The sequence below is a fragment of the Taeniopygia guttata genome, chromosome 1 (genome assembly GCF_048771995.1).
Source record: "Taeniopygia guttata chromosome 1, bTaeGut7.mat, whole genome shotgun sequence".
Lineage (NCBI taxonomy): Eukaryota > Metazoa > Chordata > Aves > Passeriformes > Estrildidae > Taeniopygia > Taeniopygia guttata.
Window position 1 is genome coordinate 51,682,188 of NC_133024.1, and position 17,784 is coordinate 51,699,971.

Genomic DNA, 17,784 nt, shown 5'->3' on the forward strand with positions numbered 1-17,784 from the left:
AGAATAAATATTTTGTTATCATATTTCTCTGATTTTTTTTTTTTTTTTACTGGATAAAGGGATGCTATTTTGTAAATCTTCCATAATTAAATAATTGACTGCAGGACTTATTCCATAATGGAAATGTTGTGTGACATTCAGTGCAGGCAGTGATTTAGAAATCAGACAGAGTCTGCAGGAGGAAAAAGATTTGTAGGTCCTTAGGCTCTAAGGAAGAAGCATATTTACTTTCTAGACCGTTTGCCTTCTAGAAGAGGAGAAAGAGCAGGGAATGAAACCAACAGAACAGGGCCACTAGCATTTTTATCTAATGATATGCAGTGTCAAGAAGGTGCTATTTGTATCTGTGAGATATTGCTGTGGGCTGACAGAATAAGAAAACAAGAAACATATGAAGTAAACTGAAGGAAGCAAAAAGATTCCATCCAGGAATAAAATAAATTAGGTTTTGTTGGTTTTGGTTTTGTTATTTTTTTCTTTTTTATAAAAGCCATACTTGCTTAAATTGCTTAAGGATTGGATTTTGTAATCTTGAGCATATGAACACAACTATTGTATTGGTGGTATCCTGTCTTCCTTCATTTTTATTCCTAGTTTTGTTACTTTGCAGAGTGTGCTAAGTGGATAGTTCTGGTCTACATTTTAACCATGATAGTAGTGAATGAAAATGATAGCTACTGACATATTTAAGCAAAATAATGTGAAAATGTAAGTTGTGTTCGTAAACCTACAAAATTAGGTGGTAGGTGGGGTGAGGTGGTAAGAGAAGATAGATCCGTGCAATACATTTCCTGATGTCGTATTGTGGGAAACTCTCCACATGTAGGGAGGTGAGAATTTTAAGAAACAGTCTGAGCATTTACCTACTCCCGTTATTGCTCCATGGAAGCTTAGATGAATTCTGCTGATACTTTAATTCAGACTTTATCTACTCCCTTTTGAGCAGTAACTCTGCAATTTGTAGTGCTGTATTTTAATCTCCCAATGGTGTATTTACTATCTTAGATCATAAGTTAACAGCAGATTGAGTCCCAGAGGAGAAAGGGCAAACCAATCATTACTCAGATGTATAAAGCCTTCTTTCAGGCAACATCCACCAGTGTCTGTCTAAAATAAAATCAAAAGAAAAGTGGACAAATGCTACAAACTTGGTGTGAAAATGTCAGCAGGAGAGGAAGTGAAAATGAGACAGCGGCCCCATCACTGCTTTGACTACAGGAATTCAATCTAAGGTGGAGCCTTTCTGGCTCCCAACTGCCATAACTTTGATTAACCTTGCAGTGTTTCAGCATAGGGTCATGCTATCCTGTTGACACTTTTCCTTTGAGATGTCAGTCACATTTCAATAACTTTCCAGTGCGGGCTTGTAAGTCCTGTCTCTTCATTGACTTAGAATGAGGCAGGTTGCTTATGAATACAGCATGAAGTGTCAGTCAGATATTCTTGCATTGTGTTATCTTTGATTGACTTGTCTGGCATGGTGAAAAATCATGGTATCTAACTGCACCTGTTTTGACAGTCAGGGATGTCCTTATTTATTTATTTATTTAAAATTTTCATTTTTTAATTCCCAAAACTGTCTCACCTTTCTCAGAAAATGAGATTTGGTGCTTGCTTTTTCTTTACACTATTAACAAGCACAGGACAGTCCTATCATGCAGATGTAGTACCTTAGCATTACTGTGCGGAGTTTAGGTACTCACAGCACGAAAAGCATAAGCTGCACTAATGGGAGATAATATGTTAATGATAGCAGAGAAGGCACCATTTTAGGAAAGGGCGTAAAGGAAATTCTGATTGGTTTAGCTTTTAGTTTGTCTGGCTTGTGTAATTCCTAAGGGTTAGGCCCAAAGTCATTTAGAAAGGGCCAGCAAGAAGAAAGGAAAAGCAATTCTGGTTTTTAATGTTTATTATTACCAACACAGACTGTATCTGGCTTTGTGGAAGTAGAAAGCTATGTCCCAGGACAGTGATTATTCCAAGGCTGTGTTATTCAATAAACTGATTTATAACATATGATTCCAGTTATAATCCAAGAGTTTCTCCATTTATTTTCAACAAAATAAATATTTCCCTGCTGTAGCCACTTGAGGTTTATAATCTTGTTTTCAGGAGTGCCCTGGCTCACATAAACAGACTTACTCCCCTTCCAGTGCTAACAGAAAATGCAGGGCCAGTGGTGGAGGGGAAAATTATTTTATATAAAATAGTTCATATCTGTTTCATAGTGTTTCATAAATCTGGTTCCCAGGCATTGGAGGAAAATGAATAAGAAGCATTTTTTTTCAAGCTGCCACTATAGCTGGTTTTGCTTGACTGAAGGAAAGAAGTATATAAAAACAGCTAGTGCTGGAAACTGGATGTAAAACAATAGCAAACAAAAAACTCTTTAACAAGCATAATCTGTTGTCAGTGAATGGCAAAGACATAATTAAATTTGCAACAGTGCTTATTTTTCTAATGTAAGTTGTGGAGGAGGCAGTCATGCTGAGATGTGGAGAAGGAAGCAGCAGCTGTATCCGGAGCACTGCTGTGCCAAACTCTTGTGTTGTGTCCAAGGCTGAACCTTGGCTAGATCGAGAGCTATCCATGTAGTGCAAAGGGAGAGTTCTTTGTCTGGGGTCGAACCCATAATTTACTGCCATGAGGAGAGAGCTATTTAAGCAAGGTAACAGAAGAGATGAGGCAGAGTCATGGATCATCATGTATGGTTTCAATAGCACAAATTAAAATTACTCCATGATAGCTCATAGCCTGGTGCTATGGCACTTTGCTTAGCAATAGGAGTTGGAATACTCTTGAAAAACTATTGAACTTTATTTTTTTACATTACATCAGTCCTTGAACTACTGGGTAATTGGGACTAATTGTTCTTTCTGCAGCCAGGTTTTATTTTTTAAGAGGTACTTGTATAGACCTCGATCTTCTAAAAGTGCTGAGAGATTCTGTAAGAACATGCCCTCAGAAAAAGGAGACAAAAGATCATTTAGTTTATTGATCCTCATGGAACTAAATCTCCTCTCAGGGTATGACAATGAGCTCTGTTGAAACTGAGACTCCTCCCCGTGTCTTCAGAAGTGGGAACTTGAGCGTGTGAAAATCTTCAGTGTGTGAAGTGTAGTGGGTTGATCTTGGCCAGATGCCTACCCAGCAGCTCTTCCACTCCTCTTCCTTAGCATGGCAGACAGAAAATAAGATGAAAAATGTAATGGGTTAAGGTGAAAACAGGGAGCTAAGTTATCAGTTACTATCACTAGAGAAACAGGCTTGACCAGGAAAAATATTATTTATTAATTTAAATGAATAAATTATTTATATTATTTATTTATATTAACATAGATTTGCATGTTGAAAAATTAAGAAAAACTATAACAATCAATTTCCCCTCACCAATTTCCCCTTCCCCAAGAGATGGAGGAGGATGGGGAATGGGGGCACGGGTCAGTACACAACAGGTCTTTTCTGCTGCTCCTTCCTCTTCAGATTATCCTCTGCTGCAGTTTGGGGACTTCCATGGGCTAGAGTCCTTCAGGATAAACTTGCTCTGTCATGGGGTCCTCCACAAGCTGCAGGAATGTCTATGATTCAGCACCTGGAGCTCATTCTCTTCACCTTAGTGTCTGTAGGGGTGTTTCTCACACTTTTTTCCCCATTCACTTCTTACTGACTGTGCCCTTTCTGAAACGTGTTTCCCCTGGGATGCCACTCCTTGACTGTGGGGCTCAGCCATGCCCTGCAGTGGGTTGGCTGGAGCTGTCTGCCAGGACTGCCCCTCACAGACACCGCCCTGCTGCCCTCCAGAATCAAAGCCTTGCCACATACACGTAGGACACCAAGATAGGCATCTGGGAATGGTAGATGGTGTGCGAGTCAACATGGAAGGAAGCTGGAATGAAGGCAGAGATTAAATTTATTTCCATTTCCCTTGTCACTATATTCTTTAATATTTATCACCCAAAATTTGTGAATCTTAATTAATATTTGCAGAAGCTTTGAGAACTTTGGCAAAACCTGATTTTGTTCAAATGTGTCCAAAAATTATTGCTTTGATAGGAAGTTCCACCTTCTAATACACATTGCAAGCAGATGTTATATTTTATTATGTGTCTTAATGGTACCGAGATTAACCACACCAGAAAAGGAGAACTGAGCTATGAAAATGTTACAGATACATATGAATGTTAGGTCATCAGATAGCTTGGAATCACGACTTTTTTAAAGAAAAGCAGATAACATGCATTCATAAATATCCAGATGCCCTTGCTATTAGGTATTTTTTATGATGATTTAATTTCCATGTGTAACTACATGGGTTTCTTAATGCACTGATACCTCTTCAAAAGTTTTAGAAAATAACATTACTGTGTTTTCCTTGCAAATAATTTCTTTTGATTTTTATTTGTTTATTTTTATATAACACATTGCATCAGTGCAAAGAATGCTTATATATGTGTACATGTGTTTATTTGTGCGGTATAATATGTGTAATATAATGAAACAATTCTTTCAGCAGCAGTATTATGGCCACTGCAGTGCTAAGGAGCTCAAGAAGTGTTCTTTCTAAAACACACTGAATCTCCATGTGCTGTGAACTTAATTATTCATTCACTTGTCTTGAAATGTAGCAGAGAAATAAGAAAAAAAAAATATTTCCCAGTAGAAAATGGGACAGCTATGAGGAAAAAACAGAAAGCTGACATGACTGGAGAAGTCACACTGCGGCCTTTGTCTAACTGCTGAGATCTGTGTATTATCACAATAAATGGCTGTGGAAAGTCTTTTTAGGTATCTTTCTGAGAGTGTCAAGGAGCAATATTCTAAAGTCATAGTCTAATTTGTGCTTTAATATATATTGCCTATTGAAATTTATCTCCTGACCTGAGTGTCTGTATTTTTATACAGTTACTGAAGAGATTTAAGGTACATAAGGTAGGATCACTTTGGAGTCCTTTGAAGGTGTGTAACTTCATTGCTAAGAAAAGTTTTTTGTAGTAGCAAATTATCGTACTTCAAAAAGTTGAAATTGCCAGGTACTCGTGATGTAGGTGTAAATAAGTTAAGTTAGGCTGAAGTGGAAAGGACCACATTTAGCTAGCATGGTCAAGTATGTAGTGAATGCTAATTAGAGAAGAAACGAAGGGTTGGACTAGATTTTTATAATAACTTCTGAGTGGAAACATAAATTTGCATTTTCACTTATCAGCCAGAATTTTTTACCTAACTCTTCAGAATTGTGCCATTTCATTGGGAGCTTTAGCTTTTTTCAGGATGAATAAAGATGTTAGAAAGCATCTGTGTCTGTACCCAGTAGTTTTTTTTCTCTTTACAGCTCTCTGTGTGCTGCTAGTGTTAAAGCCCTTCTTGCTGGGAGATCATTCCAGACCTGTATAGTTAGGCTGTCTTTCCCAGTACTTTGCCAGCACAGCTCAACTGAGGCTTGCAGGGTAGTGCTGTAGCTACAGGACTGCACAAGCAATGGCAATGTGGTATGCATTTCTGGGACAATGACAACAAATTCATCCAAATCACATTGGAAGTGAGTTAATATAATGATTGTTTTGTTTTGTTTTTTACATTTTTGGTGTATTGAATCTACCTGTTTATATGTGAGTGTTCTTTGACTGGAGGCTATCATCTGAGGTGATGCGTCTGGATCATTAGCCTACTTTTGCAAATACTTCTTATTGCCTCCCTCTTTTAAATGCAGCAATGACAGAGAAGTGAAATTTTAGTATTAGGTTAAGTTTTTATTAGTTTTTATCCCACTTTACTTCACTCTAAGTATATAACTTATGCATGAATATATCCCTTTTTGAGTGGAAAACGATTTTCTTTTCCATCAAGAAAGATGAGTTCAGCCCAGTTCAGAATCTGCATCCTAGCCTGTTAGATGAAGCAGCAGCAACTGCTTCAACTTTGTGTGTGGAGCCAGATTTGTTAGACGTGATCCAAGAGTGCTTACTATGGAAACTGATCTAGCAAACCTTTTTCATGGATTTGGATGGACTAGAGGAGGTACTCAATCCTGAGAAGGCAAGGAAATTGATTTTGTGCCTGCATCATGTGTACGACTGAGTTAGAGAAGCTTTGCAGTCACTGAACAACGAGCTTCAACAGCAGAATTTGTGAGTACTCTTAGGTGGTGTTAATTTCAATGTGATCAGATATGATCCATTGATGCAGCTCAGCTGTGCTATGTCTAAGGTCATTTGAGAGTGTGATTAAGCCAACTTAGATAAGCAAAAAATACTAATTTTAAATAGAAAAAAATGGGTTTTTTTCGGTTAGGTGTTAAGAAAACTTTCTGAGCGTCAAAGTTGATTAAGCAGAACTGGTTTGTGATATTGTTATCATTGTAGATCTGGAGGACATGAACCTGTCGACATACTAATTCTTTACTTATGGGTAGAGGTGACTTGCAGTAGGAGGACTGTAAGGCCCAGGAAAGACTTTACCTGCTCTTAGCAATATAGCAGAAGTTACATGGTAAGCCTATGTTATGACCCATCCCTAAAGAAGAGGGTAACCCGAGTTCTTGTTAATAGATCCCTTTGGATCGGGGTAGAATGAAAAAACACTGAATGATTGGTGTTCATAAATATATGTCTATAGAGTTTATTTTAGAACAATTTGGTTGAGATGGTTTTGGTTATTTTTGCCTATAGTAACATAGCAATGAAAAAGCATGAAAGTAACACTTAAGAAAATTTGTAAGGAAAAGAAAGAAAAGAATAAAGGACAAGATTAGATTAGATATCACCACCTGTGGATCTCGTGGCTAGACTTCATTGTTGCAAGATTGATGTCTAGTGGTCAAAGTGGTGGTTGTAGACTGTGGGAGGAAAGTCCTCAAAATACAAAGTCTGTTGGATTTATATTACACATAGTCTAGGGGAAAATGTCCCAGAACCTCCCCTTGGGCCAGGAGTACTACACTGGGTGATGTAATACTGGATCATGGGACATTTCAGGAGTTTTTGACACCTTCTAAAAAGTTGCAGCTGCAATGTTAAATGAGCAGAGTTGAGTCAGTTGTGGCCTATCTTGGTCTGTCAGCACGGTTGGACACCTAATCTTCAGGTTATGTGTGAATGTCCAGGTACTTCCCCAAAGGAGAGTTATCACAGCTGAGTCACTTGAGTAAGGACAAAGAAACAATGCTTTGCCTTAAAGGATTTGCCTCTCTTCTTATCTGGTTCAACACTAACCTGAGGTATGGCTGTGCTTGCCCTCTGCACCTAGGAGGCTACTTCGCACATCAGCAGCAGCTGGTCCCTGATTGTTTGAGCCAACAACATTCCCATCTCTCCCACTTGTGGATATATTCTTCTTCCAAGCCTTATTAACTTCTCCTTAGACCCGGGATAATTGGACAATAGCACCACATTTAACTTATCTCTAAATTCCTATCGCAGTCTGAATTCCAGTTAGTAGGCATATTTGGGGAGGGGTGGGCTTTTGTGGTTGCAAGTGAGCAGCTGCATCTTTGCACAGTTTGCTACAGTGGGCAGAAGTCCTCCAACCGTCTTATCAATTTTTAAGCCATTAACCATTTCAGTCTCTACCTGCCTGTTGTGGAAGAGGGAACCTCATTGTTATTTCACTAACCCTGCCTTTCGTTTCTATGCAATATTGAGTCCACAGCTTTTGTTTGCAAACGTGCAGATTTTTTTTTTTCTAAACTGTGTGATAGTGCATGTATTTCCATCCCATGTATACATCCTTTGTTGTGGCTTCTATTTGTTATTTAGATGTTTTCCATCAAATTCTGAGCTAGTATGGTTTTGCTAAAATGGTTGTTGCTGGAAAAAAAAAAAACCTGCAAGAACAAGATATGTATTTTGTTTGACTTCCTTCATTTAATCTTGAGGGGAAATAAAATTATTTGCCTTTGATGTTTAAAAATGCTGAGTATTTTAAGCAGCAGCTATAATTCCTGCCTCTGGAGAGAAACTGTGAAGTCCCAGGGATGATTCTAACTGCAGCTTCAGTGCCATAGTCACTCCTGGTTTGATTCTTACCATGCATTCACCCTGGGGCAAGTACATTTTTAATTTCAATTGTATTTGAATTTTATTAATTTTGCTTCATTGTATATTTTCTCTTTCATTTAATTTGAGCTTTCTTTTCCTACAGAAAAATTATGTTGAAACTAGAAAATAAATTAGAAGAATCACTGGCACACTAGGAGATACACAGCTCAATAACTCATTAAGGTTTAGAGATGCTTATTACATATATTCTCAATTTTCATTCACAACATGCAACATGCCAGTTCCATCTCTCTTTTGCCTGTGCATGGTCGGTAAAAGGAATTAGATTTTTTTTCCTTGCACAGGATGTATTGTCTATTGAGATCCATGAAAACAAACACAATAAAATTTCCAGTGAAATGTTATTGTATAGAATAAATGGTTGCTTTAAAAGTCTGACTATTTCAACTGCATTAATTGTACAAAGTAGAGAATGTAATATTTTTTTGAGGAAAAAAATAGGGACTTGGTTGAATTATTCATGTTTTAAAAATGGCCTTTATGACAGTTATTTTTCATAACTCATTCTTACTGCAAGTTTAGCATATACCAAAACTACCACTGAAGTGAGAAATTAGGATAGTTACTATTTTACTTATTTTTGTGCTTTCTTTTAAAGATAGAGCTTTTTTACTGTTAATATGCTACACATTGTAGTGAATATGATACTTTTCTTCAATTTATCAGTCTGTAAGATTTTATCCTTCTTAGCACTAACAGGATAGTTTTCTAATTAAAAGACTTTTAATTATCCTGTCTCTCCAGTGTGGGGAAAACCTAGGAGCCTACATAAATGGTACAGTCATAATACACCATGAGGAAACTAGTAACAAAATGAACAGTATTAAGCCTAAGATACTTTTTCTGGTTTCGGTCTGCAGAGGGGGAGGGTTGGAACCTCAACACTGTCTTATTATCCTGTCTTTGTTCTGCCTTTTTGGACCACATTGAAATAATTTGATAAAGACTGTTAAGTATCTTGGGTGGAAAGAGGGAGTAAGAACTGAGGGACAGGATTTTTCTCTTTGTGGACTCAGGCTGCCTGATGCATACAAATTAACCTGGATCTTGGTCCATGCTTCTCACAGTCTGAATCCAACGCTTATATTTAGCAGCTAGGACCCTACTACCCTCCTTGATAGAATGACTTTAGATCCATATTCATTCATTATTTTAAGAATCTCATTTATGTGATCAAAAAGGGTACTTCATGTGCAGCTTGACATCCCTATATTACAGTTGGAATGTTTTTGTCCCAGAATACACACAAATTAACCAGGCATTAATATGCCAGGTTATATTGCTCTTTTCTGACCAAATAAACTGATATAAATGTGTTGCTTGTACTACACTTGAATGCTGACTCTCAAAAATTGTGGTGACATCCAGAAAATTACTCATTAGGAAGAGGTATTTGGAATAAATGAGCTGTAGATTGAAGAAGCAAATGTGCTATAAATCTCATATTTAAATATGCTTGATTTAATTTACAGTTCTGATTCCGGTCTATCTTCATCTGAATATTGCTTTCTTCTTCAGGACTTGGAAAAAAATATAGAGCAGCCTAATAGGATATTCTGAATATGTGGTTACCTTTGACAGGCTTTTGGGCTTTAAAGGAGAGTAAGAAAAGATGTTTGCCCTAAGAAAGGGATTTTTTTGAAACAGAAGAAAAACACTGATTTCTAATGAAAAACTGCTAAACATAAAAAATAATATGCCATATGGCAATTATGCCAAAAGATAGAATTTATTACCAAATAAAACTGTTGGCTTGTGCATTTCACAGTTTCCCCCATTCCCAACCAGTGTGTTTTTAGAGGCTTTCTGTAGGGTTAGTTGCCCAGACTTCTGCAAAAACAACAGTTTGTCGTTATTGCAGGAGGTGTTAGGAAATCAAATCCAACTGGAGCACCAAATGAAATTACAGACTTGTTTTGTCCCAGCTGCGTGACACATGCCAAGAGCTGATTTTTCAGTGCAGACATTTAAAGAAATGAATGCACAATTCTATTTGTTCTTCTACTAAATGAATTATCCTTATTGTGTTTTTCATACTTCCACATGCTTTTTAGTATTTCAGCAAAGTCCCTTTTTCCCTTCTCCTCAGTGAAAATGGTTTTAAATTCCTTGCTTAATTTTAATAAGTTGTCTTAAAATGAAAAAAGTAACAACCTATATAAAACTTGAGTTTGATAACTAAATAATGTTTATCAGACAGATTAAACTGTCTTTAAGTGATTTATCAGTAATAGCTTATGACTTATGAAAGTTTCATACGTGATTTATCATTGTTGATGTTTTATCAAGTGACATATTTTCTAAAAAATATTATATGGAATTTCAGACTGATTCAGAAACGATGGTATTACAGAAAATTCTTGTGAAATTTCTTACACACTCTCTCATCTCATAGAGCCTGCTAGTGAATACTCACATCCCAAGATGGTTTTGACTTTTTAAAAAATGTGTTTAATATCTATACATCTCTGCTATCAATTTCCTTTATTATGTACAGTTTTAATTAGGTCACATTATGGAATGTATTTTCTTTCTTCTTCTTTCTCCCACCTACTGCAGCTGTTCATCTATGAAAGTGGATGTTTGCATTATCACCTAAGATTGGTGCTCTCAAATAGCGAAGCTGCAGTTAGCATGCATTTTTAGATAGCATGCATGTAGCTTGCATAAAAATCGTAACATGACAGGTTTTTTTTTTTTTTTTTTTGTATAAACACCTGCTGAATGAACTTTCTCAGTGCGTTCAGCAGTGCTTACTGCATTCAAATTGTATTGCCATATAAAGAGGGTGAGAGGATGAATTTGAAGATGTGAGATCCCCTCACTTCCACTTAGGCATGCAGTGTGACTCTCACAACTAAGCTGGCTGTGATCCTTTAGACATGAAGGGGAATTCTTCAGCAAGAACAATGGTGTTTTTATTTGGCAGTAGGAAAAGATGTGAGGGAACACAATTAAGCTCCATACGCTTTTTCTGAATGGCTTGATTCAGCTGTGTTGGTTCACTGATATTTCACTCCTGTTCCTGTGATTGGCATGGGGAGGCATACAGGAGAATGAGTCCATAGACGCTCTCTTCACAAGGACAACTTTCTTATCTACAACCTGTCAAATTCACTAAAAGCTAATGTCAGTGAATTAAACCCTTTCTGAGTGTACTTGTGCAATTTGTTCATCAGCTTGGTTCTGTGAGCAGGACACATCCTTGAGTGTCTTCTGTCTCCCAGGCCTCCCCTAATTTGCCATCTTTGGCATTTAATGTCAAGGAAATAGTATAATGCGAATTTGTGAAAAATATTTTCAGCAAATTCATGCTGATATGGAATTTCCCTGAGAGGCAACATTAATAATGGGTTGGCACAACACATTTGCTGGAGTGGGTTTGATGCCTTGATTGAGTTTCCGTGGTGCGTTTGTTGTTGCTTTGGGGAACGTGTGGATATTGGGTTCAACAGACCATAGAATTTTGAATTAACCTCTCTTTTTCTCTTCATGAATATAATGGCTTCACAATCTGTTCTTGCTTTGGCCTTTTATTTAAGGGAAGAAGTGAAGGTTTGATTTAAAACAGAAGACTCTGCTATTTTTGGGAGCATTGTGAGGAAGAATAAATATGCATAAGGAAACATTGATTTCTAAGAATCTTAGACTACTTTCCCCAAAGACTTTCCTGCACTGATTCTCCATAAAATATTCATTTTAGCCCTACAGTAGAAAAGATGAAAACCATTAGCACTGAGTTCAGAATATGGCAGCTCCAGTTTTACCCTTTGTTTAGGAGAAGCCTATGATGATTTTCAAGAGTCCTGGCAAGCGCTGGCAGTTGTCTCATTTTGGGTAATGTCTCTTTTTCTGATAGTTGTAATTGAATAATGTAGTTTTATAAGATGTAGACTAAAAAATAGTAGATTTTTTCCTCTCTTTTTAATTCTCTATTGCAGTGCTCAGAGTATCTTCTGCTTGCCTTTTCAGTCAAGGAATTTGCTCTGACGGTCTCAAAACACTAGACTAGCAGTCTGATCCTTTCATTATTTCCAAAGCTTAAGAAGTTCCTTTAGTGTATGAGTGTGTTTGAGAGAGCTACACATTTGGATGGGAGAGAGCAAAGCTGCTAATAGAAGATAATAGTGAGAGGCTGTATCTGTATTGCAGGATGAAAAATGTGCTCAAGTTAACTCAAGGGAGAGTTAGTATAATAGCTGCTAATATGGTGATCTGTAAACTGAGATACAGAGTGAGTATGAAATGGGTGTTGTTTAATTATGGCATAATTGCTGAAGTACATAACTTTAGCACATTATTTTTATTCCTTATATTGATATATTACAAAGAAAGTAAAGATTAAATTTATTCTTCAATATTTCACTGCATTAAACCACTTTTTGCTTATCAAGACACGTATTTTTCTTATCAAGACATGTTAGTTATTTTAAATTTCTATCTGCATTCTTTAGCGCGTCTATCTGAAGTATTTAGATATAAACACTTTTTGAATTCAAAATTTTAAAAAATCCCTCTGATATCTTTGTTTTTATTTTAAAGAAAAGCTGGTATGAACAGTGTTCCAAGTTTATTCGTTTAACTCTATTTTAATAGCAAGCCATTGACATGTTGTGAATGTTCTTTCTACCTAAGTGCTGGGCATGATTACAAAGCTCTTTGATGCTTTAGTGATTTGTTTCCAGAAATCCTTGTTGAAATTTGTGTGCATTTTAGAAAGTGAGTTAAATTTGGGAAAATTAAATTAACCTTTGGGACAGCCTGTCTGTATTCCAGACTGGCAGTAAATGATTTGGGTGAAATGTATTTGCTCTAGGAATTAGCTGAAATGATGGTGACCAGAGTTTTAACTGTTCAGAAAATGGTGTTGTGAGAGTTGTAGCATGCTTTTCTTTCCCTTTTCCACTGACAGGTCCAAAAGTGGCAGTTTCTGTCCCTTGTTTATAAAACACTACAGCAAGCATAAAATGGCTTTGCATTGGTTATTGTATACACTATGATTTTTACCCAAATTTTCTTGTTCTCACTATTTTAACTCCATTTTTTGTAACATTGAGTAAAGCAAGAAACAGATAAATTGGTCTTTGCAGGAAGACAAGCTTAAAGTGCCATAAGCATAGGATGAAACTGGAGGAATAGGGGGCACTGTTTTACTATCAAATGGCTTAATATCCCTACTCTTTTTGGTCTTGCCTTTGCACCTACCTAAAAATGCGGGCATTAGAGTAGTGGTTGCTGCTGCCTATAATTTGTCCCCACCAAGCCTCTCCTGTAGAAAAGCAAGTTGAGTTAACCTTCAGGCAGCACAGTCAGACCCTCACTCAATGTTCACTGCAGCTGGCTCAGTGATAGAGGCGAGAAAGTCTCTTTTTGCAGGGTTTTACTCCAGCAAAGTGTATCACCTGTGTCTGGAGGCAACCCAGCAAGGTAAAAAAGAGCCCAGTCACATGGAGGAGACAGGTTAAGAAGGGGAAGGGGTGGGAGCGAAGCTAAGGGCTGGGCAGAGGGGGTTTGGTCTCCAGGGGAAGGGAGGTGGCTACCAGAGATACCAATCCAGTCAAGGGACAGGGAAAGGAGAAACCAGGGCATGGCACATAAGTCCAAATGGGAGTCAGTTTCCCCCCCAGGAGGACTGACTCTATGGTTAGTATTTACTGTGGTTGCCAGGGCTGAGGACTTGACTGAGGTGGGAGAGTTCATGGGATACTACACCTACCAGCTCCACAGGCAAGATACTGAATTAGTCTTGCACAGACTAACTCTCTGAATGGTCTCCACCTGTTACTCAAAGCAGGGCACAGAGAAGTGAGATTCCCAAGAATCCTTTAAAAAGCTGAGAAACATTTTTTTTTAATACTGTCTGTTCCACTCTTTTTACCTGTAATGGTGACAAAGGAAAATCTTTTCAAATTGTCATGATGTTGCCAAGCTCACACAAAATTGCTGCTTTTTTGCATGCAAATAGAAGGCACTTAACTTGTGACCATATGGAGCAAAAGTAATTACTGAGGATGAAAGACAAATCACGACAATTAACATGCTTGGGTTTTGTCAAAGAGACAACCTATGGCTCAGAATACTGCAGTTCAGGTTTCATGCTAAGTGTTTTTGGGAAGGCATCAAAGTAGTGATTTGAAAGATTTATTCATTTTTTGCGGTGACAAATGCAATGAAAATGTGTTCAGAGGCTTGCTTTATAGTCAATTGCTTCTTGTAACCGATCAATTTATCAGGTGTTTGACTAGGAGGAACTCAGTTTAACATTGTATTGATGTTGATCAGAGCAGAACAAAATATGTTGAATTTCATAGGCTTGGCTATATAGCAGAGCTGAGTATCAGTGTATCTTAAATATCAGGTGTTTTCTTTGATAGGATTTGCTACCTGTTGAATATGATCTTTCTGTCAGTCTTATAGCATGGTAATTTATAATGATAAATAAAAGGAAATTGTAGATATATAGAAATAAGGGAAAGTGATTGCTCTGAATTTTCTTGTATGATTTTAGTCTAGGACACAGTAAGAGCTATTCACTATTTTGTGGTAGAATATTAAAAATGAAGTGATTTAGAACATATCATCATCACACTTTCTCTGATCTAGACATTAAAAGACCAGTTCATCTGCATAGGATAACATAACTATACAGTCACATTATTTCTTCAGTTGTTTTGTTCTCAGGAATAAAAGCTTTCCAGGGAAGTTTCAACTTTTACCATCATTAAGCAAAAGCTCTTAACAAAAGGCCCAGTGAAAGAGTTTGCAACTGGTCACACAGAATTAATTTGCAGCGTGCAATCCTCATGGTCTATAGTCATTGCTTTGATGCAACTCTGAGAATTAGGGATGCCATTAAATCCTCTGCTACTGCAAATTCTTCAATCCTGAGTGAAAGAAATCCTTAACATCTCATGAAACTTTCTTTTACTTGGGTTAAAAATGAAATATTTTGCCCCATTCAGGAAATGCCCCTGCATTTTTCCATTCCTGATGGCACAATGCTTCCTCATTATGGCTCAGTGTATTGGATAGGAATATCTGGGGACAGAGAGAACTCTGGAATCCAGTCTATGTTCCTACCTACGTCACAAGTCTCCATGCCACATTCATCAGATTTATAGTTAAATATTTTTCTGAATATCTAATTTTGGGATAATGAATAGTCAAGCTGTGTTTTAGATATGGCTATGCTATTATATAGTATCTCTTTCCTTGCAACAGTTTTTCTTTAATGTAAGGTTTGCATGGTACTCCCCTCTGAATGTTTCAAATATGTAAAATAAGAAGTTAGAAAATTACAGGAAAGAAATTGACATTTTTCAAGCCTTTCTTATCAAGGAGGACATTGTAAGAAAAATTATGGAGTATATCAACAAAATACTGTTGTCTGCTTGTAAAATGGTTGAAATAGTCTTAAAATAGATACTATGCACTTAAATTAAAAATTAAGAATGTGTTGATAACCGATAATAAAAATACCAAACTCAATTGAAAAAGTAAAAAAGAACATAAATTTCATTGCTTGCAGTTAGTGTTCTGAAATGGTGTGCCATACCACACATTTGTATGCCTGCATAAATATATATCCATTAGTTATTCAGTTATTGTAATACTGGACTAACAATGAGAACATGAAGCCAGAAAGGATAGTTTGCACACACACAAAAGGTTATTTTGTAGTTGACCTCATTGACATAACTGTTGACCTAGAGATGCCAGCAAAGCTATGGCAGGTTTTGTGATTGACTCGCCTGAGAATAGCAGCAGCTTGTCCAAGAGTTGTGTTTTCATTTTCTTTTTGTATGTCAGAGAAAGCAGCCTTAATTAAGATTTGTGTGATGACTGTAGCTGAATTTTTCTTCATTTAGTCAAAGCCTTTAAATTTCTTAATAGTGCTGTTTATAGTATGCTAATTTGAGTTAATTGTACTGCACTAGATGAGACACTGATTTAGAAATGCTTGTAATAGTCCAATTTTGAGTAGAAAGACACCCTTTCTTGTTTTATTCTTGTAGGCAAGTATTGTCTGCTCTGACCTGCAATTCATGTAATAAATCATTTGTAACACTGGCACAGGTGTCCTTTTGAGTTTAAGTATGTTTTCTATTCATGTTGTCTGCTATAATTTTTTTCCGATGTATGGCTCATTATCACATCATTCTGTGTGCAAGTATTTTTATAACATCAGTTTTTGCAGACATTTCTACTTTCATAGCTGAATTTCCTATACTCATTTTTGAGTTTTGTATTCAAAGTGTATGCATGAGCTTTAAAATACCATATTCAAATCACTCTTGCAATTTTTCAATGAAATTTGAATCTGTCTGAACCTGATTTATTGTCCAATCTAAAAACAAATGGTCTGATCAAGTAATGGTTGAGAAAGTAGCAAAGAATTCTAGAGTTCTATAATTTCAGATATAGATAGCTACCTCTGGCATTACAGAGGTAAGAGCTTGACTTTGCAGAAATTATTTGTAGTAGTTCTTAAAAGTACAGCTAGTATTTCTGGTAGACTGTGTGTAAAAGAGTACAGGGATTTTTCTTTTAAAGTTCTCTTCTGGTCTGTTTGAACTAAAAAATAATTAAAAAAAAAAAAAAAAAAAAGGGGGGGGGAAATAATATGGTTGAGGATCTAGTTCCTTCCAAAGCAGGATTAAGATACCTAGGTCGTTCCTGATAGATGTTTTTTTCCTTGAAGACACACAACTGTGGGAATTCCAAGGCTTTCTTAACAATCTGCTTTAGTGTTGCAGTAATCTTTCTAACTGTTAGAAATCTTTTCAGCATCTTGGCACAACTGAATTTCGCTTGTTCTTTATCAAAGGTAAGACATTCCTCTTTAGATCTACCTTTTACACATTAAAAGATTGTGATCATCTTTATCTCCTCTTTTAAGCTGTAACAATCATATTACTAAATCTCAAATCTTTCCTTCTTGGTGAGACTCATGATGGTTTTCCTTTTGACTTTTTCCTATTCATTTCTATCTCTTTGAGCTGCCCCAAACAGGATAGAAACAATCCATCTCGAGTTTTCCCAAAAACTGGAGTGAAGAAAATTTTTCTTTTGAACGGTGCTTGTACTTTTCACTTTTACATATCCAAGGTGTGTTTCTTGCAACAGAACTACACTTTTGATTTATTTTCAGATTGGATTGAGATTGGATCTCTAGATCCTTCTCTGAGAAAACTTTACCTACATGATTGTGATATCTAGATTAGCTCAAGCCCTTCAGAAATTTGCATTCTGGCTGACCTTTCAGCACACTGGCTGGTCCAGTACTTATGTGTAGTCTTTAAGTGCAATAAGCACTCTCTTCACAGCTTTTTTTTGTTAAAACTTCAAACAACCCTGTTAGAGAGGAAAAAATGTAAAAGATAACTTTAAGCAACAACATAATCGTGATTACACTTTGTGTACAGTTGCCTAATCAGTTTTAAACCCACACAATATTATTAGCACTTAGACAAATTTTCATTTTTTATATGCAGAATTTTCTATGAGGCAAAGGGTATGAACATAAAGTATCTTGCTCGCAACTCAACTCTTCACAGGGTCTGTTCCTATATTGTGGAGACATTGAATTCTGACTAGATTTGTTCTTAAATGACTGACTAATTCTTAACTAATTCATTTTTGACCATTCTTATGTCCTCCTCATATTGAGAGCTACTTAAAAATCATGTGGTTTATTTGTTTCAGAGCTTTTCTAGGACTTAGTAGGTGA

The 17,784-nt window shown here is 36.6% G+C and overlaps 1 protein-coding gene across 11 annotated transcripts in view; it reads left to right on the plus strand.

The window, feature by feature from the left end:
- Positions 1-17,784, plus strand: part of PCDH9 (protocadherin 9) — a 670,991-nt gene that overhangs the window by 91,436 nt on the left and 561,771 nt on the right. For 3 of the 11 annotated variants that reach the window (XR_012058678.1, XR_012058679.1, XR_012058685.1), the window contains one exon: positions 1-17,784. This exon is cut by the window's left edge; it is cut by the window's right edge and continues 54,879 nt beyond it. The exons of the other annotated variants lie outside the window; for them this stretch is intronic. The gene's annotated coding sequence lies outside the window, so the exon portion shown is untranslated. 11 annotated transcript variants of the gene reach the window in all.